We start from the raw sequence: 24,714 nt of genomic DNA on the forward strand, positions 1-24,714 counted from the left end.
CTGTAAAGGAGAATGCCACTGTCTGGAAGGCTGTCAAAATGGCCCTGAAGTCAAAAGGCCTTCCAGATTCATGCTGGCAGGATGTCCTACCCATGGCACTCCATTCCATCTGGTCACTACTATGTACTGTGACCAATGCTACTCCTCATGAGCTCCTATTCAATTTTGAAAGAAGGACAGCATTGGGAACTACTCTCCCAACCTGGCTCACCATTCCTCGTCCAGACCTTGTCAGGAAGCACGTGAAGAGAAGCAAGACCGATCCCTTGGTGGAAAGGGTGAAACTGCTCCACGCCAATCCCATGTATACCTATGTGGAGTACCCGGATGGCAGGGAGGACACCATCTCCAACAGGGGCCTGGCACCTGCCAGAACAGAAGGTCCATTGCTTTAGGTGCCCTCCGAGCCACAGAACTCATTCTCACCACCCCCAGTCAGGGTCTCAGGGGATCCGTTTCAGAAGGAAAGTGCATCTCCCTCTACTGTAGAGCCAAAGACCCAGCCCACCTCTCCTCCCTCACAAGGGGATCAGGAGACCCAAGGAGTCCAAGGCTCCCCTGAGCTAAGGTGCTCCACCAGGATCTCCAGACTCCCCCCCCCCCCCACACTGCTTATATCTGTAAATTTGTAAATAACTATAATTTTTTAACCACTTGTTTCTGAACCCATGTTCACTGTCTTCATTCATAGACCCCAAATTCCACAGTAAGGGGTGAATGCAGTGAACTTGGATTCACTGGTAGTGTGTGGTGCTGATGGCTGGCTCCACCTCCCAGCTCTGCCCCCATCTGCTCACATATAAACTTGGTTTCCCGCCTAAACCCAGACCCCTTCTGAAGACAACAGTGAGACCCTATCCATAGTTATAAGCTAATAAAAGCATTTGTTCTTCCTCCAGTCGTGAGAGCTTTTTTATTCACACTAAAATGTGTCTTTTAGTGGTTAACTAAATTACAACCTACAGTCTATGGGATGTGGTGGGAAAAATGGAGCACCCGGGATGAACCTCTGCAGTTATAGGGAGAACATGAAAACTCCACACAGGTAGCACTGGAGGTTAGTACTGAACCTGGGTCACAGGAACTGTGAAGCAGCAGCTTTACCCACTGGGCTCCTGCTATCTCCTCTACCTTAGTCTCTGTTAGTCTGCCCCTGAATCTGTGCTAGTTAAACATCATGCAGTAGCACTGTACTGTCCCTGTTTATGCCACAGTTAATTTGTTTTTTCTTAATATTTTATAATTTTAAATCATATAACATTAAATATAACATATTGATACAAACAATCTATAATTGAATAAACCACCCCTAACCTCCATCATCCACCCCACTAACACACTCCCTCCTCCCCAACAAAGAAAGGAGATCATCACCAAGGACAACAATAATCAACCTTTGAGCTGCGGAAACCGACACATCCACAAGAACGAACCAGGAGATTACATTTTAATATCAAAAGTTTTCAAATATGGGCTCCGTATTTATACCAAAAAAAATATACATTATCTTTTCTAATGGAATACAGTTTTGATTTCAATATGCCATTTTGCATTCCTAAAACTAAATCAGATGTCCAAGTAATAGCCAAACACCTTTTAAGAACAGCCAAAGCCAAATGAAAAAATTAGATTTTATATATAGTCAATGTCAATCCTGAAGCAATTACCTTAATATCCTCAAATAAAAACAACATTGGATCAAACAGTAAACTCACTTCAAATACTCGCTCCAAAAAAAGTTTAACTTCTGACCAAATGTTTTTAATCTTCGAACAAGTCCAAGACGAATTAATAAAGTCCTTGTCTCTTGTCCACATCTAAAACACAAATCTGAATAAATTAATTCAAATTTCTTTCATTTCTGAGGTGTTAAATACATCAGCAGATTCTACACTGTCCCACGCCTGACCGGTGCCTGAACTGCTGTGTGCCTCGACTGTCCCACGCCTGACCTGTACCTGTACTGCTGTGGATCTACACTGTCCCACACCTGACCTGTACCTCTACTGCTGTGGAACTACACTGTCCCACGCCTGCCCTGCGCCTGTACTGCTGTGTATCTACACTGTCCCACACCTGACCTGTACCTGTAATGGTGTGCATCTACACTGTCCCACGCCTGACCTGTGGCTGTACAGCTGTGGATCTCCATTTTCCCACACCTGACAGGTACCGGTACAGCTGTGGATCCGCACTGTCCCACGCCTGACCTGCACCTGCACTGCTGTGGATCTACACTGTCCCACACCTGACCTGTACCTGTACTGCTGTGGATCTACACAGTCCCACACCTGACCTGTACCTGTACTGCTGTGGATCTACACTGTCCCACACCTGACCTGTACCTGTACTGCTGTGGATCTACACTGTCCCACACTTGACCTGCACGTGCACTGCTGTGGATCTCCACTGTCCCAAGCATGACCTGTGCCTGTACTGCTGTGTATCTACACTGTCCCACGCCTGACCGGCACCTGTACTGCTGTGGATCAACACTGTACCACGCCTGACCGGCACCTGCACTGCTGTGCATCTACACTGTCCCACACCTGACCTGTGCCTGTACTGCAGTGGACCTCCACTGTCCCATACCTGACCTGTGTCTGTACTGCTGTGTATCTACACTGTCCCACACCTGACCTGCACCTGTACTGCTGTGCATCTACACTGTCCCACACCTGACCTGTATCTCTACTGCTGTGTATCTCCACTGTCCCACACCTGACCTGCACCTGTACTGCTGTGCATCTACACTGTCCCACACCTGACCTGTACCTGTACTGCTGTGGATCTACACTGTCCCACACTTGACCTGCACGTGCACTGCTGTGGATCTCCACTGTCCCACACCTGACCTGCACCTGTACTGCTGTGCATCTACACTGTCCCACACCTGACCTGTGCCTGTACTGCTGTGGATCTACATTGTCGCACACCTGACCTGCACCTGTACTGCTGTGCATCTACACTGACCCACACCAGACCTGTGCTTGTACTGCTGTGGAACTACACTGTCCCACACCTGAACTGTACCTGTACGGCTGTATCTACACTGACCCACACCTGACCTGTGCCTGTACTGCTGTATCTACATTGTCCCACACCTGGCGTGTTCCTGTACTGCTGTGCATCTACTCTGTTCCTCCCCTGACTTGTACCTGTACTGCTGTGTATCTACATTGTCCCACGCATGACCTGTGCCTGTACTGCTGTGTATCCTCACTGTCCCATGCCTGACCTGTGCCTGTACTGCTGTGTATCTAAACTCTCCATCACCTGACCAGTGCCTGTACTGCTGTGTATCTACACTGTCCCATGCCTGCTCTGTGCTTGTAGTAATGTGTATCTACACTGTCCCACGCCTGACCTGCACCTGTACTGCTGAGGATCACCACTGTCCAACACCTGACCTGTACCTGTACTGCTGTGGATCCACACTGTCATACCCCTGACCTGTGCCTGTACTGCTGTGTATCTACAGTGTCCAACACATGACTTGTGCCTGTACTGTTGTGTATCTACACTGACCCACACCTGACCTGTACTTGTACTGCTGTGGATCTCCTCTATCCCACACCTGACCTGTGCCTGTACGGCTGTGGATCTACATTGTCCCACGCTTGACCTGCACCTGTACTGCTGTGGATCTCCACTTCACCACGCCTGACCTGTACCTGTACTGCTGTGGATCCGCACTGTTCTACGCCTGACCTGTGCCTGTACTGCTGTGTATCTACACTGTCCAAACCTGACCTGTACCTGTAATGGTGTGCATCTACACTGTCCCACGCCTGACCTGTGGCTGTACTGCTGTGGATCTACATTGACCCACGCTTGACCTGCACCTGTACTGCTGTGGATCTCCACTTCACCACGCCTGACCTGTACCTGTACTGCTGTGGATCCGCACTGTTCTACGCCTGACCTGTGCCTGTACTGCTGTGTATCTACACTGTCCAAACCTGACCTGTACCTGTAATGGTGTGCATCTACACTGTCCCACGCCTGACCTGTGGCTGTACTGCTGTGGATCACCATTTTCCCACACCTGACAGGTACCGGTACAGCTGGGGATCCGCACTGTCCCACGCCTGACCTGCACCTGTACTGCTGTGCATCTACACTGTCCCACACCTGACCTGTACCTGTACTGCTGTGGATCTACACTGTCCCACACTTGACCTGCACGTGCACTGCTGTGGATCTCCACTGTCCCACACCTGACCTGCACCTGTACTGCTGTGCATCTACACTGTCCCACACCTGACCTGTGCCTGTACTGCTGTGGATCTACATTGTCGCACACCTGACCTGCACCTGTACTGCTGTGCATCTACACTGACCCACACCAGACCTGTGCTTGTACTGCTGTGGAACTACACTGTCCCACACCTGAACTGTACCTGTACGGCTGTATCTACACTGACCCACACCTGACCTGTGCCTGTACTGCTGTATCTACATTGTCCCACACCTGGCGTGTTCCTGTACTGCTGTGCATCTACTCTGTTCCTCCCCTGACTTGTACCTGTACTGCTGTGTATCTACATTGTCCCACGCATGACCTGTGCCTGTACTGCTGTGTATCCTCACTGTCCCATGCCTGACCTGTGCCTGTACTGCTGTGTATCTAAACTCTCCATCACCTGACCAGTGCCTGTACTGCTGTGTATCTACACTGTCCCATGCCTGCTCTGTGCTTGTAGTACTGTGTATCTACACTGTCCCACGCCTGACCTGCACCTGTACTGCTGAGGATCACCACTGTCCAACACCTGACCTGTACCTGTACTGCTGTGGACCCACACTGTCATACCCCTGACCTGTGCCTGTACTGCTGTGTATCTACAGTGTCCAACACATGACTTGTGCCTGTACTGTTGTGTATCTACACTGACCCACACCTGACCTGTACTTGTACTGCTGTGGATCTCCTCTATCCCACACCTGACCTGTGCCTGTACGGCTGTGGATCTACATTGTCCCACGCTTGACCTGCACCTGTACTGCTGTGGATCTCCACTTCACCACGCCTGACCTGTACCTGTACTGCTGTGGATCCGCACTGTTCTACGCCTGACCTGTGCCTGTACTGCTGTGTATCTACACTGTCCAAACCTGACCTGTACCTGTAATGGTGTGCATCTACACTGTCCCACGCCTGACCTGTGGCTGTACTGCTGTGGATCTACATTGACCCACGCTTGACCTGCACCTGTACTGCTGTGGATCTCCACTTCACCACGCCTGACCTGTACCTGTACTGCTGTGGATCCGCACTGTTCTACGCCTGACCTGTGCCTGTACTGCTGTGTATCTACACTGTCCAAACCTGACCTGTACCTGTAATGGTGTGCATCTACACTGTCCCACGCCTGACCTGTGGCTGTACTGCTGTGGATCACCATTTTCCCACACCTGACAGGTACCGGTACAGCTGGGGATCCGCACTGTCCCACGCCTGACCTGCACCTGCACTGCTGTGGATCTACACTGTCCCACACCTGACCTGTACCTGTACTGCTGTGGAACTACACTGTCCCACACTTGACCTGCACGTGCACTGCTGTGGATCTCCATTGTCCCAAGCATGACCTGTGCCTGTACTGCTGTGTATCTACACTGTCCCACGCATGACCGGCACCTGTACTGCTGTGGATCTACACTGTCCCACGCCTGACCTGCACCTGCACTGCTGTGGATCTACACTGTCCCACACCTGACCTGTGCCTGTACTGCTGTGTATCTACACTGTCCCACGCCTGACCGGCACCTGTACTGGTGTGGATCTACACTGTCCTACACCTGACCTGCACCTGCACTGCTGTGCATCTACACTGTCCCACACCTGACCTGTGCCTGTACTGCAGTGGACCTCCACTGTCCCATACCTGACCTGTGTCTCTACTGCTGTGTATCTCCACTGTCCCATACCTGACCTGTGCCTGCACTGCTGTGTATCTACACTGTCCCACGCCTGATCGGCACCTGTACTGGTGTGGATCTACACTGTCCCACACCTGACCTGTGCCTGTACTGCTGTGGATCTACATTGTCGCACACCTGACCTGCACCTGACTGCTGTGCATCTACACTGTCTCACACCAGACCTGTGCTTGTACTGCTGTGGAACTACACTGTCCCACGCCTGACCTGCACCTGCACCGCTGTGGATCTACACTGTCCGACACCTGACCTGTGCCTGTACTGCTGTGTATCTACACTGTCCCACGCCTCACCGGCACATGTACTGGTGTGGATCTACACTGTCCTACACCTGACCTGCACCTGCACTGCTGTGCATCTACACTGTCCCACACCTGACCTGTGCCTGTACTGCAGTGTATCTCCACTGTCCCATACCTGACCTGCACCTGTACTGCTGTGCATCTACACTGTCCCACACCTGACCTGTGCCTGTACTGCTGTGGATCTACATTGTCGCACACCTGACCTGCACCTGTACTGCTGTGCATCTACACTGTCCCACACCAGACCTGTGCTTGTACTGCTGTGGAACTACACTGTCCCACACCTGAACTGTCCCTGTACGGCTGTATCTACACTGACCCACACCTGACCTGTGCCTGTACTGCTGTATCTACATTGTCCCACACCTGGCGTGTACCTGTACTGCTGTGCATCTACTCTGTTCCTCCACTGACTTGTACCTGTACTGCTGTGTATCTACATTGTCCCACGCATGACCTGTGCCTGTACTGCTGTGTATCCTCACTGTCCCATGCCTGACCTGTGCCTGTACTGCTGTGTATCTAAACTCTCCATCACCTGACCAGTGCCTGTACTGCTGTGTATCTACACTGTCCCATGCCTGCTCTGTGCTTGTAGTACTGTGTATCTACACTGTCCCACGCCTGACCTGCACCTGTACTGCTGAGGATCACCACTGTCCTACGCCTGACCTGTGCCTGTACTGCTGTGTATCTACACTGTCCCACGCCTGACCTGCACCTGTACTGCTGTGAATCTACACTGTCCCACGCCTGACCTGCACCTGTACTGCTGTGGATCTACACTGTCCTACGCCTGACCTGTGCCTGTACTGCTGTGTATCTACACTGTCCCACGCCTGACCTGCACCTGTACTGCTGTGGATCTACACTGTCCCACGCCTGACCTGCACCTGTACTGCTGTGGATCCACACTGTCATACCCCTGACCTGTGCCTGTACTGCTGTGTATCTACAGTGTCCAACACATGACTTTTGCCTGTACTGTTGTGTATCTACACTGACCAACACCTGACCTGTACTTGTACTGCTGTGCATCTACACAGTCCCACACCAGACCTGTGATTGTACTGCTGTGGAACTACACTGTCCCACACCTGAACTGTACCTGTACGGCTGTATCTACACTGACCCACACCTGACCTGTGCCTGTAGTGCTGTATCTACATTGTCCCACACCTGGCGTGTACCTGTACTGCTGTGCATCTACACTGTCCCACACCAGACCTGTGCTTGTACTGCTGTGGAACTACACTGTCCCACACCTGAACTGTACCTGTACGGCTGTATCTACACTGACCCACACCTGACCAGTGCCTGTACTGCTGAGTATCTACACTGTCCCATGCCTGCTCTGTGCTTGTAGTACTGTGTATCTACACTGTCCCACGCCTGACCTGCACCTGTGCTGCTGAGGATCACCACTGTCCAACACCTGACCTGTACCTGTACTGCTGTGGATCCACACTGTCATACCCCTGACCTGTGCCTGTACTGCTGTGTATCTACAGTGTCCAACACATGACTTGTGCCTGTACTGTTGTGTATCTACACTGACCCACACCTGACCTGTACTTGTACTGCTGTGGATCTCCTCTATCCCACACCTGACCTGTGCCTGTACGGCTGTGGATCTACATTGTCCCACGCTTGACCTGCACCTGTACTGCTGTGGATCTCCACTTCACCACGCCTGACCTGTGCCTGTACTGCTGTGTATCTACACTGTCCCAAACCTGACCTGTGCCTGTACTGCTGTGTATCTACACTGTCCCACGCCTGACCGGCACCTGTACTGCTGTGGATCAACACTGTCCCACGCCTGACCTGCACCTGCACTGATGTGGATCTACACTGTACCAAACCAGACCTGTACCTGTAATGGTGTGCATCTACACTGTCCCACGCCTGACCTGTGGCTGTACTGCTGTGGATCTCCATTTTCCCAAACCTGACAGGTACCGGTACAGCTGTGGATCCGCACTGTCCCAAGCATGACCTGTGCCTGTACTGCTGTATATCTACACTGTCCCACGCCTGACCGGCACCTGTACTGCTGTGGATCTACACTGTCCCACGCCTGACCTGCACCTGCACTGCTGTGGATCTACACTGTCCCACACCTGACCTGTGCCTGTACTGCTGTGTATCTACACTGTCCCACGCCTGACCGGCACCTGTACTGGTGTGGATCTACACTGTCCTACACCTGACCTGCACCTGCACTGCTGTGCATCCACACTGTCCCACACCTGACCTGTGCCTGTACTGCAGTGGACCTCCACTGTCCCATACCTGACCTGTGTCTGTACTGATGTGTATCTGCACTGTCCCACACCTGACCTGCACCTGTACTGCTGTGCATCTACACTGTCCCACACCTGACCTGTATCTCTACTGCTGTGTATCTCCACTGTCCCACACCTGACCTGTATCTCTACTGCTGTGTATCTCCACTGTCCCATACCTGACCTGCACCTGTACTGCTGTGCATCTACACTGTCCCACACCTGACCTGTGCCTGTACTGCTGTAGATCTACATTGTCGCACACCTGACCTGCACCTGTACTGCTGTGCATCTACACTGTCCCACACCAGACCTGTGATTGTACTGCTGTGGAACTACACTGTCCCCACCTGAACTGTACCTGTACGGCTGTATCTACACTGACCCACACCTGACCTGTGCCTGTACTGCTGTATCTACATTGTCCCACACCTGGCGTGTACCTGTACTGCTGTGCATCTACACTGTCCCACACCAGACCTGTGCTTGTACTGCTGTGGATCTACACTGTCCCACACCTGACCTGTACCTGTACTGCTGTGGAACTACACTGTCCCACACTTGACCTGCACGTGCACTGCTGTGGATCTCCATTGTCCCAAGCATGACCTGTGCCTGTACTGCTGTGTATCTACACTGTCCCACGCATGACCGGCACCTGTACTGCTGTGGATCTACACTGTCCCACGCCTGACCTGCACCTGCACTGCTGTGGATCTACACTGTCCCACACCTGACCTGTGCCTGTACTGCTGTGTATCTACACTGTCCCACGCCTGACCGGCACCTGTACTGGTGTGGATCTACACTGTCCTACACCTGACCTGCACCTGCACTGCTGTGCATCTACACTGTCCCACACCTGACCTGTGCCTGTACTGCAGTGGACCTCCACTGTCCCATACCTGACCTGTGTCTCTACTGCTGTGTATCTCCACTGTCCCATACCTGACCTGTGCCTGCACTGCTGTGTATCTACACTGTCCCACGCCTGATCGGCACCTGTACTGGTGTGGATCTACACTGTCCCACACCTGACCTGTGCCTGTACTGCTGTGGATCTACATTGTCGCACACCTGACCTGCACCTGACTGCTGTGCATCTACACTGTCTCACACCAGACCTGTGCTTGTACTGCTGTGGAACTACACTGTCCCACGCCTGACCTGCACCTGCACCGCTGTGGATCTACACTGTCCGACACCTGACCTGTGCCTGTACTGCTGTGTATCTACACTGTCCCACGCCTCACCGGCACATGTACTGGTGTGGATCTACACTGTCCTACACCTGACCTGCACCTGCACTGCTGTGCATCTACACTGTCCCACACCTGACCTGTGCCTGTACTGCAGTGTATCTCCACTGTCCCATACCTGACCTGCACCTGTACTGCTGTGCATCTACACTGTCCCACACCTGACCTGTGCCTGTACTGCTGTGGATCTACATTGTCGCACACCTGACCTGCACCTGTACTGCTGTGCATCTACACTGTCCCACACCAGACCTGTGCTTGTACTGCTGTGGAACTACACTGTCCCACACCTGAACTGTCCCTGTACGGCTGTATCTACACTGACCCACACCTGACCTGTGCCTGTACTGCTGTATCTACATTGTCCCACACCTGGCGTGTACCTGTACTGCTGTGCATCTACTCTGTTCCTCCACTGACTTGTACCTGTACTGCTGTGTATCTACATTGTCCCACGCATGACCTGTGCCTGTACTGCTGTGTATCCTCACTGTCCCATGCCTGACCTGTGCCTGTACTGCTGTGTATCTAAACTCTCCATCACCTGACCAGTGCCTGTACTGCTGTGTATCTACACTGTCCCATGCCTGCTCTGTGCTTGTAGTACTGTGTATCTACACTGTCCCACGCCTGACCTGCACCTGTACTGCTGAGGATCACCACTGTCCTACGCCTGACCTGTGCCTGTACTGCTGTGTATCTACACTGTCCCACGCCTGACCTGCACCTGTACTGCTGTGAATCTACACTGTCCCACGCCTGACCTGCACCTGTACTGCTGTGGATCTACACTGTCCTACGCCTGACCTGTGCCTGTACTGCTGTGTATCTACACTGTCCCACGCCTGACCTGCACCTGTACTGCTGTGGATCTACACTGTCCCACGCCTGACCTGCACCTGTACTGCTGTGGATCCACACTGTCATACCCCTGACCTGTGCCTGTACTGCTGTGTATCTACAGTGTCCAACACATGACTTTTGCCTGTACTGTTGTGTATCTACACTGACCAACACCTGACCTGTACTTGTACTGCTGTGCATCTACACAGTCCCACACCAGACCTGTGATTGTACTGCTGTGGAACTACACTGTCCCACACCTGAACTGTACCTGTACGGCTGTATCTACACTGACCCACACCTGACCTGTGCCTGTAGTGCTGTATCTACATTGTCCCACACCTGGCGTGTACCTGTACTGCTGTGCATCTACACTGTCCCACACCAGACCTGTGCTTGTACTGCTGTGGAACTACACTGTCCCACACCTGAACTGTACCTGTACGGCTGTATCTACACTGACCCACACCTGACCAGTGCCTGTACTGCTGAGTATCTACACTGTCCCATGCCTGCTCTGTGCTTGTAGTACTGTGTATCTACACTGTCCCACGCCTGACCTGCACCTGTGCTGCTGAGGATCACCACTGTCCAACACCTGACCTGTACCTGTACTGCTGTGGATCCACACTGTCATACCCCTGACCTGTGCCTGTACTGCTGTGTATCTACAGTGTCCAACACATGACTTGTGCCTGTACTGTTGTGTATCTACACTGACCCACACCTGACCTGTACTTGTACTGCTGTGGATCTCCTCTATCCCACACCTGACCTGTGCCTGTACGGCTGTGGATCTACATTGTCCCACGCTTGACCTGCACCTGTACTGCTGTGGATCTCCACTTCACCACGCCTGACCTGTGCCTGTACTGCTGTGTATCTACACTGTCCCAAACCTGACCTGTGCCTGTACTGCTGTGTATCTACACTGTCCCACGCCTGACCGGCACCTGTACTGCTGTGGATCAACACTGTCCCACGCCTGACCTGCACCTGCACTGATGTGGATCTACACTGTACCAAACCAGACCTGTACCTGTAATGGTGTGCATCTACACTGTCCCACGCCTGACCTGTGGCTGTACTGCTGTGGATCTCCATTTTCCCAAACCTGACAGGTACCGGTACAGCTGTGGATCCGCACTGTCCCAAGCATGACCTGTGCCTGTACTGCTGTATATCTACACTGTCCCACGCCTGACCGGCACCTGTACTGCTGTGGATCTACACTGTCCCACGCCTGACCTGCACCTGCACTGCTGTGGATCTACACTGTCCCACACCTGACCTGTGCCTGTACTGCTGTGTATCTACACTGTCCCACGCCTGACCGGCACCTGTACTGGTGTGGATCTACACTGTCCTACACCTGACCTGCACCTGCACTGCTGTGCATCCACACTGTCCCACACCTGACCTGTGCCTGTACTGCAGTGGACCTCCACTGTCCCATACCTGACCTGTGTCTGTACTGCTGTGTATCTGCACTGTCCCACACCTGACCTGCACCTGTACTGCTGTGCATCTACACTGTCCCACACCTGACCTGTATCTCTACTGCTGTGTATCTCCACTGTCCCACACCTGACCTGTATCTCTACTGCTGTGTATCTCCACTGTCCCATACCTGACCTGCACCTGTACTGCTGTGCATCTACACTGTCCCACACCTGACCTGTGCCTGTACTGCTGTAGATCTACATTGTCGCACACCTGACCTGCACCTGTACTGCTGTGCATCTACACTGTCCCACACCAGACCTGTGATTGTACTGCTGTGGAACTACACTGTCCCCACCTGAACTGTACCTGTACGGCTGTATCTACACTGACCCACACCTGACCTGTGCCTGTACTGCTGTATCTACATTGTCCCACACCTGGCGTGTACCTGTACTGCTGTGCATCTACACTGTCCCACACCAGACCTGTGCTTGTACTGCTGTGGAACTACACTGTCCCACACCTGAACTGTACCTGTACGGCTGCATCTACACTGACCCACACCTGACCAGTGCCTGTACTGCTGAGTATCTACACTGTCCCATGCCTGCTCTGTGCTTGTAGTACTGTGTATCTACACTGTCCCACGCCTGACCTGCACCTGTGCTGCTGAGGATCACCACTGTCCAACACCTGACCTGTACCTGTACTGCTGTGGATCCACACTGTCATACCCCTGACCTGTGCCTGTACTGCTGTGTATCTACAGTGTCCAACACATGACTTGTGCCTGTACTGTTGTGTATCTACACTGACCCACACCTGACCTGTACTTGTACTGCTGTGGATCTCCTCTATCCCACACCTGACCTGTGCCTGTACGGCTGTGGATCTACATTGTCCCACGCTTGACCTGCACCTGTACTGCTGTGGATCTCCACTTCACCACGCCTGACCTGTGCCTGTACTACTGTGTATCTACACTGTCCCAAACCTGACCTGTGCCTGTACTGCTGTGTATCTACACTGTCCCACGCCTGACCGGCACCTGTACTGCTGTGGATCAACACTGTCCCACGCCTGACCTGCACCTGCACTGCTGTGGATCTACACTGTCCCACACCTGACCTGTGCCTGTACTGCTGTGTATCTACATTGTCCCACGCCTGACCGGCACCTGTACTGCTGTGGATCTACACTGTCCTACACCTGACCTGCACCTGCACTGCTGTGCATCTACACTGTCCCACACCTGACCTGTGCCTGTACTGCTGTGGATCTACATTGTCGCACACCTGACCTGCACCTGTACTGCTGTGCATCTACACTGTCCCACACCAGACCTGTGCCTGTAATGGTGAGCATCTACACTGTCCCACGCCTGACCTGTGGCTGTACTGCTGTGGATCTCCATTTTCCCACACCTGACAGGTACCGGTACAGCTGTGGATCCGCACTGTCCCACGCCTGACCTGCACCTGCACTGCTGTGGATCTACACTGTCCCACACCTGACCTGTACCTGTACTGCTGTGGATCTACACTGTTCCACACTTGACCTGCACGTGCACTGCTGTGGATCTCCACTGTCCCAAGCATGACCTGTGCCTGTACTGCTGTGTATCTACACTGTCCCACGCCTGACCGGCACCTGTACTGCTGTGGATCAACACTGTCCCACACCTGACCGGCACCTGTACTGCTGTGGATCTACACTGTCCCACGCCTGACCTGCACCTGCACTGCTGTGGATCTACACTGTCCCACACCTGACCTGTGCCTGTACTGCTGTGTATCTACACTGTCCCACGCCTGACCGGCACCTGTACTGGTGTGGATCTACACTGTCCTACACCTGACCTGCACCTGCACTGCTGTGCATCTACACTGTCCCACACCTGACCTGTGCCTCTACTGCAGTGGACCTCCACTGTCCCATACCTGACCTGTGTCTCTACTGCTGTGTATCTCCACTGTCCCATACCTGACCTGCACCTGTACTGCTGTGCATCTACACTGTCCCACACCTGACCTGTGCGTGTACTGCTGTGGATCTACATTGTCACACACCTGACCTGCACCTGTACTGCTGTGCATCTACACTGTCCCACACCAGACCTGTGCTTGTACTGCTGTGGAACTACACTGTCCCACACTTGAACTGTACCTGTACGGCTGTATCTACACTGACCCACACCTGACCTGTGCCTGTACTGCTGTATCTACATTGTCCCACACCTGGCGTGTACCTGTACTGCTGTGCATCTACTCTGTTCCTCCCCTGACTTGTACCTGTACTGCTGTGTATCTACATTGTCCCACGCATGACCTGTGCCTGTACTGCTGTGTATCCTCACTGTCCCATGCCTGACCTGTGCCTGTACTGCTGTGTATCTAAACTCTCCATCACCTGACCAGTGCCTGTACTGCTGTGTATCTACACTGTCCCATGCCTGCTCTGTGCTTGTAGTACAGTGTATCTACACTGTCCCACGCCTGACCTGCAACTGTGCTGCTGAGGATCACCACTGTCCAACACCTGACCTGTACCTGTACTGCTATGGATCCACACTGTCATACCCCTGACCTGTGCCTGTACTGCTGTGTATCTACAGTGTCCAACACATGACTTGTGCCTGTACTGTTGTGTATCTACACTGACCCACACCTGACCTGTACTTGTACTGCTGTGGATCTCCTCTATTCCACACCTGACCTGTGCCTGTACGGCTGTGGATCTACATTGACCCACGCTTGACCTGCACCTGTACTGCTGTGGATCTCCACTTCACCACGCCTGACCTGTACCTGTACTGCTGTGGATCCGCACTGTTCTACGCCTGACATGTGCCTGTACTGCTGTGTATCTACACTGTCCCAAACCTGACCTGTACCTGTAATGGTGTGCATCTACACTGTCCCACGCCTGACCTGTTGCTGTACTGCTGTGGATCTCCATTTTCCCACACCTGACATGTACCGGTACAGCTGTGGATCCGCACTGTCCCACGCCTGACCTGCACCTGCACTGCTGTGGATCTACACTGTCCCACACCTGACCTGTACCTGTACTGCTGTGGATCTACACTGTCCCACACTTGACCTGCACGTGCACTGCTGTGGATCTCCACTGTCCCAAGCATGACCTGCGACTGTACTGCTGTATATCTACACTGTCCCACGCCTGACCGGCACCTGTACTGCTGTGGATCTACACTGTCCCACACCTGACCTGCAACTGCACTGCTGTGGATCTACACTGTCCCAAACCTGACCTGTGCCTGTACTGCTGTGTATCTACACTGTCCCACGCCTGACCGGCACCTGTACTGGTGTGGATCTACACTGTCCTACACCTGACCTGCACCTGCACTGCTGTGCATCTACACTGTCCCACACCTGACCTGTGCCTGTACTGCAGTGGACCTCCACTGTCCCATACCTGACCTGTGTCTGTACTGCTGTGTATATACACTGCCCCACACCTGACCTGTATCTCTACTGCTGTGTATCTACACTGTCCCACACCTGACCTGTGCCTGTACTGCTGTGGATCTACATTGTCGCACACCTGAACTGTACCTGTACGGCTGTATCTACACTGACCCACACCTGACCTGTGCCTGTACTGCTGTATCTACATTGTCCCACACCTGGCGTGTTCCTGTACTGCTGAGCATCTACTCTGTTCCTCCCCTGACTTGTACCTGTACTGCTGTGTATCTACATTGTCCCACGCATGACCTGTGCCTGTACTGCTGTGTATCCTCACTGTCCCATGCCTGACCTGTGCCTGTACTGCTGTGTATCTAAACTATCCATCACCTGACCAGTGCCTGTACTGCTGTGTATCTACACTGTCCCATGCCTGCTCTGTGCTTGTAGTACTGTGTATCTACACTGTCCCACGCCTGACCTGCACCTGTGCTGCTGAGGATCACCACTGTCCAACACCTGACCTGTACCTGTACTGCTGTGGATCCACACTGTCATACCCCTGACCTGTGCCTGTACTGCTGTGTATCTACAGTGTCCAACACATGACTTGTGCCTCTACTGTTGTGTATCTACACTGACCCACACCTGACCTGTACTTGTACTGCTGTGGATCTCCTCTATCCCACACCTGACCTGTGCCTGTACGGCTGTGGATCTACATTGTCCCACGCTTGACCTGCACCTGTACTGCTGTGGATCTCCACTTCACCACGCCTGACCTGTGCCTGTACTGCTGTGTATCTACACTGTCCCAAACCTGACCTGTGCCTGTACTGCTGTGTATCTACACTGTCCCACACCTGACCTGTACCTGTACTGCTGTGGATCTACACTGTCCTACGCCTAACCTGTGCCTGTACTGCTGTGTATCTACACTGTCCCACACCTGACCTGTGCCTGTACTGCTGTGTATCTACACTGTCCCACACCTGACCTGCACCTGCACTGCTGTGGATCTCCACTGTCCCAAGCATGACCTGTGCCAGGACTGCTGTGTATCTACACTGTCCCACGCCTGACCGGCACCTGTACTGCAGTAGATCTACACTGTCCCACACCTGACCTGCGACTGTTCTGCTGTATCTACACTTACCACACCTGACCTGTGCCTGTACTGCTGTATCGACTCTGTCCCACGCCTGCTCTGTGCTTGTACTGCTGTGTATCTACACTGCCCCACACCTGACCTGTATCTCTACTGCTGTGTATCACCACTGTCGCACACCTGACCTGCACCTGTACTGCTGTGCATCTACACTGTCCCACACCAGACCTGTGCTTGTACTGCTGTGGAACTACACTGTCACACGCCTGAACTGTGCCTGTACTGCTGTATCTACACTGTCCCATACCTGACCTGTGCCTGAACTGCTGTATTCTCACTGTCCCACACCAAACCTGTGCCTGTATTGCTGTGTATCCGCACTGTCCCACGCCTGACCTGTGCCTGTAATGCTGTGTATCTACACTCTCCCACGCCTGACCTGTGCCTGTACTGCTGTGTATCTACACTGTCCCAGGCCTGCTCTGTGCTTGTACTGTTCTGTGTCTACACTGTCCTACACCTGACCTGCATCCGTACTGCTGTGGATCTCCACTGTCCCACACCTGACCTGCACCTGTACTGCTGTATATACACTGTCCCACACCTGACCTGCACCTGTACTGCTGTTCATCTTTACTGTCCCACACCTGACCTGTGCTTGTACTGCTGTGGATCTACACTGTACCACACCTGACCTGTGCCTGTACTGCTGTATATACACTGTCCCACACGTGACCTGTGCCTGTACTGCAGTATCTATACTGTCCCACACCTGACCTGTGCCTGTACTGTAGTGTATCTACACGGTCCCAAACCTGACCTGTGCCTGTACTGCTGTGTATCTACACTGTCCCACACCTGACCTGCACCTGTACTGCTGTTCATCTTCACTGTCCCACACCTGACCTGTGCTTGTATTGTTGTGGATCTCCACTGTCCCACACCTGACCTGCACCTGTACTGCTGTATATACACTGTCCCACACCTGACCTGTGCCTGTACTGCTGTATCTATACTGTCCCACACCTGACCTGTGCCTGTACTGCAGTGTATCTACACGGTCCCACACCTGACCTGCACCTGTACTGCTGTTCATCTTCACTGTCCCACACCTGACCTGTGCTTGTACTGCTGTGGACCTACACTGTACCACACCTTACCTGTGCCTGTACTGCTGTTTATCTGCACTGTCCCACACCTGAACAATGCCTGCACTGCTGTGGATCTCCACTGTCCCACACCTGACCTGCACCTGTACCTCTGTGGATCTAAACTGTCCCACGCCTGATCTGCACCTGTACTGCTGTGGATCTACACTCTCCCACGCCTTACCTGCACCTGTACTGCTGTGGATCCTCACTGTCCCACGCCTGACCTGCACCTGTACAGCTGTGCATCTACACTGTCCCACACCTGACCTGCACTTGTACCTCTGTGGATCTAGAGTGTCCCACGCCTGATATGCACCTGTACTGCTGTGGATCCTCACTGTCCCACGCCTGACCTGTACCTGTACTGCTGTGGATATCCACTGTCCCACAGCAGACCTGCACCTGTACCTCTGTGGATCTTGGCTGTCCAATGCCTGATCTGCACCTGTACTGCTGTGGATCTACACTGTCCCACGCCTGACCTGCACCTGTACTGCTGTGGATCTACACTGTCCTACGCCTGACCTGCACCTGTACTGCTGTGCATCTACACTGTCCCACACCTGACCTTTGCCTGTACTGCTGTGGACCTCAACTGTCCCACACCTGACCTATGCCTGTACTGCTGTGTATCTACACTCTCCCACGCCTGACCTGCACCTGTACTTCTGTGGATCTACACTGTCCCATGCCTGACCTGTATCTGTACTGCTGTGCATCTACACTGTCCCACACCTGACCTGTACCTGTACTGCTGTGGATCTACACTGTCCTACGCCTGTCCTGCACCTGTACTGCTGTGGATCTCCACTGTCCCACACCTGAACTGCACCTGTATTGCTGTGGACCTCCACTGTCCCACACCTGACCTGTGCCTGTACTGCTGTGTATCTACACTGTCCCACACCTGACCTGCACTTGTACTGCTGTGGATCTACACTGTCCCACGCCTGACCTGCACCTGTACTGCTGTGGATCTACACTGTCCCATGCCTGACCTGCACCTGTACTGCTGTGGATCTACACTGTCCCACGCCTGACCTGCACCTGCACTGCTGTGGATCTGCACTGTCCCACGCCTGACCTGCATCTGTACTGCTGTGGATCTACACTGTCCCACGCCTGACCTGCACCTGTACTGCTTTGCATCTACACTGTCCCACACCTCACCTGCACCTGTACTGCTGTGGATCTACACTGTCCCATGCCTGACCTGTACCTGTACTGCTGTGCATCTACACTGTCCCACACCTGACCTGTACCTGTACTGCTGTGGATCTACACTGTCCTACACCTGACCTGTACCTGTACTGCTGTGGATCTACACTGTCCCACGCCTGACCTGCACCTGTACTGCTGTGGATCTACACTGTCCCATGCCTGACCTGTGCCTGTACTGCTGTGTATCTACATTGTCCCACACCTGACCTGTACCTGTACTGCTGTGGATCTACACTCTCCTACGCCTGACTTATGCCTGTACTGCTGTGTATCTACACTGTCCCACGCCTGACCTGCACCTGTACTGCTGTGAATCTACACTGTCCCACGCCTGACCTGCACCTGTACTGCTGTGGATCTACACTGTCCTACGCCTGACCTGTGCTGTACTGCTGTGTATCTACACTGTCCCACGCCTGACCTGCACCTGTACTGCTGTGGATCTACACTGTCCCACGCCTGACCTGCACCTGTACTGCTGTGGATCCACACTGTCATACCCCTGACCTGTGCCTGTACTGCTGTGTATCTACAGTGTCCAACACATGACTTGTGCCTGTACTGTTGTGTATCTACACTGACCCACACCTGACCTGTACTTGTACTGCTGTGGATCTCCTCTATCCCACACCTGACCTGTGCCTGTACGGCTGTGGATCTACATTGCCCCACGCTTGACCTGCACCTGTACTGCTGTGGATCTCCACTTCACCACGCCTGACCTGTACCTGTACTGCTGTGGATCCGCACTGTTCTACGCCTGACCTGTGCCTGTACTGCTGTGTATCTACACTGTCCAAACCTGACCTGTACCTGTAATGGTGTGCATCTACACTGTCCCACGCCTGACCTGTGGCTGTTCTGCTGTGGATCTCCATTTTCCCACACCTGACAGGTACCGGTACAGCTGTGGATCCGCACTGTCCCACGCCTGACCTGCACCTGCACTGCTGTGGATCTACACTGTCCCACACCTGACCTGTGCTTGTACTGCTGTGGAACTACACTGTCCCACACCTGAACTGTACCTGTACGGCTGTATCTACACTGACCCACACCTGACCAGTGCCTGTACTGCTGAGTATCTACACTGTCCCATGCCTGCTCTGTGCTTGTAGTACTGTGTATCTACACTGTCCCACGCCTGACCTGCACCTGTGCTGCTGAGGATCACCACTGTCCAACACCTGACCTGTACCTGTACTGCTGTGGATCCACACTGTCATACCCCTGACCTGTGCCTGTACTGCTGTGTATCTACAGTGTCCAACACATGACTTGTGCCTGTACTGTTGTGTATCTACACTGACCCACACCTGACCTGTACTTGTACTGCTGTGGATCTCCTCTATCCCACACCTGACCTGTGCCTGTACGGCTGTGGATCTACATTGTCCCACGCTTGACCTGCACCTGTACTGCTGTGGATCTCCACTTCACCACGCCTGACCTGTGCCTGTACTGCTGTGTATCTACACTGTCCCAAACCTGACCTGTGCCTGTACTGCTGTGTATCTACACTGTCCCACGCCTGACCGGCACCTGTACTGCTGTGGATCAACACTGTCCCACGCCTGACCTGCACCTGCACTGATGTGGATCTACACTGTACCAAACCAGACCTGTACCTGTAATGGTGTGCATCTACACTGTCCCACGCCTGACCTGTGGCTGTACTGCTGTGGATCTCCATTTTCCCAAACCTGACAGGTACCGGTACAGCTGTGGATCCGCACTGTCCCAAGCATGACCTGTGCCTGTACTGCTGTATATCTACACTGTCCCACGCCTGACCGGCACCTGTACTGCTGTGGATCTACACTGTCCCACGCCTGACCTGCACCTGCACTGCTGTGGATCTACACTGTCCCACACCTGACCTGTGCCTGTACTGCTGTGTATCTACACTGTCCCACGCCTGACCGGCACCTGTACTGGTGTGGATCTACACTGTCCTACACCTGACCTGCACCTGCACTGCTGTGCATCCACACTGTCCCACACCTGACCTGTGCCTGTACTGCAGTGGACCTCCACTGTCCCATACCTGACCTGTGTCTGTACTGCTGTGTATCTACACTGTCCCACACCTGACCTGCACCTGTACTGCTGTGCATCTACACTGTCCCACACCTGACCTGTATCTCTACTGCTGTGTATCTCCACTGTCCCACACCTGACCTGTATCTCTACTGCTGTGTATCTCCACTGTCCCATACCTGACCTGCACCTGTACTGCTGTGCATCTACACTGTCCCACACCTGACCTGTGCCTGTACTGCTGTAGATCTACATTGTCGCACACCTGACCTGCACCTGTACTGCTGTGCATCTACACTGTCCCACACCAGACCTGTGATTGTACTGCTGTGGAACTACACTGTCCCCACCTGAACTGTACCTGTACGGCTGTATCTACACTGACCCACACCTGACCTGTGCCTGTACTGCTGTATCTACATTGTCCCACACCTGGCGTGTACCTGTACTGCTGTGCATCTACACTGTCCCACACCAGACCTGTGCTTGTACTGCTGTGGAACTACACTGTCCCACACCTGAACTGTACCTGTACGGCTGCATCTACACTGACCCACACCTGACCAGTGCCTGTACTGCTGAGTATCTACACTGTCCCATGCCTGCTCTGTGCTTGTAGTACTGTGTATCTACACTGTCCCACGCCTGACCTGCACCTGTGCTGCTGAGGATCACCACTGTCCAACACCTGACCTGTACCTGTACTGCTGTGGATCCACACTGTCATACCCCTGACCTGTGCCTGTACTGCTGTGTATCTACAGTGTCCAACACATGACTTGTGCCTGTACTGTTGTGTATCTACACTGACCCACACCTGACCTGTACTTGTACTGCTGTGGATCTCCTCTATCCCACACCTGACCTGTGCCTGTACGGCTGTGGATCTACATTGTCCCACGCTTGACCTGCACCTGTACTGCTGTGGATCTCCACTTCACCACGCCTGACCTGTGCCTGTACTACTGTGTATCTACACTGTCCCAAACCTGACCTGTGCCTGTACTGCTGTGTATCTACACTGTCCCACGCCTGACCGGCACCTGTACTGCTGTGGATCAACACTGTCCCACGCCTGACCTGCACCTGCACTGCTGTGGATCTACACTGTCCCACACCTGACCTGTGCCTGTACTGCTGTGTATCTACATTGTCCCACGCCTGACCGGCACCTGTACTGCTGTGGATCTACACTGTCCTACACCTGACCTGCACCTGCACTGCTGTGCATCTACACTGTCCCACACCTGACCTGTGCCTGTACTGCTGTGGATCTACATTGTCGCACACCTGACCTGCACCTGTACTGCTGTGCATCTACACTGTCCCACACCAGACCTGTGCCTGTAATGGTGAGCATCTACACTGTCCCACGCCTGACCTGTGGCTGTACTGCTGTGGATCTCCATTTTCCCACACCTGACAGGTACCGGTACAGCTGTGGATCCGCACTGTCCCACGCCTGACCTGCACCTGCACTGCTGTGGATCTACACTGTCCCACACCTGACCTGTACCTGTACTGCTGTGGATCTACACTGTTCCACACTTGACCTGCACGTGCACTGCTGTGGATCTCCACTGTCCCAAGCATGACCTGTGCCTGTACTGCTGTGTATCTACACTGTCCCACGCCTGACCGGCACCTGTACTGCTGTGGATCAACACTGTCCCACACCTGACCGGCACCTGTACTGCTGTGGATCTACACTGTCCCACGCCTGACCTGCACCTGCACTGCTGTGGATCTACACTGTCCCACACCTGACCTGTGCCTGTACTGCTGTGTATCTACACTGTCCCACGCCTGACCGGCACCTGTACTGGTGTGGATCTACACTGTCCTACACCTGACCTGCACCTGCACTGCTGTGCATCTACACTGTCCCACACCTGACCTGTGCCTCTACTGCAGTGGACCTCCACTGTCCCATACCTGACCTGTGTCTCTACTGCTGTGTATCTCCACTGTCCCATACCTGACCTGCACCTGTACTGCTGTGCATCTACACTGTCCCACACCTGACCTGTGCGTGTACTGCTGTGGATCTACATTGTCACACACCTGACCTGCACCTGTACTGCTGTGCATCTACACTGTCCCACACCAGACCTGTGCTTGTACTGCTGTGGAACTACACTGTCCCACACTTGAACTGTACCTGTACGGCTGTATCTACACTGACCCACACCTGACCTGTGCCTGTACTGCTGTATCTACATTGTCCCACACCTGGCGTGTACCTGTACTGCTGTGCATCTACTCTGTTCCTCCCCTGACTTGTACCTGTACTGCTGTGTATCTACATTGTCCCACGCATGACCTGTGCCTGTACTGCTGTGTATCCTCACTGTCCCATGCCTGACCTGTGCCTGTACTGCTGTGTATCTAAACTCTCCATCACCTGACCAGTGCCTGTACTGCTGTGTATCTACACTGTCCCATGCCTGCTCTGTGCTTGTAGTACAGTGTATCTACACTGTCCCACGCCTGACCTGCAACTGTGCTGCTGAGGATCACCACTGTCCAACACCTGACCTGTACCTGTACTGCTATGGATCCACACTGTCATACCCCTGACCTGTGCCTGTACTGCTGTGTATCTACAGTGTCCAACACATGACTTGTGCCTGTACTGTTGTGTATCTACACTGACCCACACCTGACCTGTACTTGTACTGCTGTGGATCTCCTCTATTCCACACCTGACCTGTGCCTGTACGGCTGTGGATCTACATTGACCCACGCTTGACCTGCACCTGTACTGCTGTGGATCTCCACTTCACCACGCCTGACCTGTACCTGTACTGCTGTGGATCCGCACTGTTCTACGCCTGACCTGTGCCTGTACTGCTGTGTATCTACACTGTCCCAAACCTGACCTGTACCTGTAATGGTGTGCATCTACACTGTCCCACACCTGACCTGTGGCTGTACTGCTGTGGATCTCCATTTTCCCACACCTGACATGTACCGGTACAGCTGTGGATCCGCACTGTCCCACGCCTGACCTGCACCTGCACTGCTGTGGATCTACACTGTCCCACACCTGACCTGTACCTGTACTGCTGTGGATCTACACTGTCCCACACTTGACCTGCACGTGCACTGCTGTGGATCTCCACTGTCCCAAGCATGACCTGCGACTGTACTGCTGTATATCTACACTGTCCCACGCCTGACCGGCACCTGTACTGCTGTGGATCTACACTGTCCCACGCCTGACCTGCAACTGCACTGCTGTGGATCTACACTGTCCCAAACCTGACCTGTGCCTGTACTGCTGTGTATCTACACTGTCCCACGCCTGACCGGCACCTGTACTGGTGTGGATCTACACTGTCCTACACCTGACCTGCACCTGCACTGCTGTGCATCTACACTGTCCCACACCTGACCTGTGCCTGTACTGCAGTGGACCTCCACTGTCCCATACCTGACCTGTGTCTGTACTGCTGTGTATATACACTGCCCCACACCTGACCTGTATCTCTACTGCTGTGTATCTACACTGTCCCACACCTGACCTGTGCCTGTACTGCTGTGGATCTACATTGTCGCACACCTGAACTGTACCTGTACGGCTGTATCTACACTGACCCACACCTGACCTGTGCCTGTACTGCTGTATCTACATTGTCCCACACCTGGCGTGTTCCTGTACTGCTGAGCA

Source organism: Narcine bancroftii, chromosome 8 (genome assembly GCF_036971445.1).
Source record: "Narcine bancroftii isolate sNarBan1 chromosome 8, sNarBan1.hap1, whole genome shotgun sequence".
NCBI classification, from domain to species: domain Eukaryota; kingdom Metazoa; phylum Chordata; class Chondrichthyes; order Torpediniformes; family Narcinidae; genus Narcine; species Narcine bancroftii.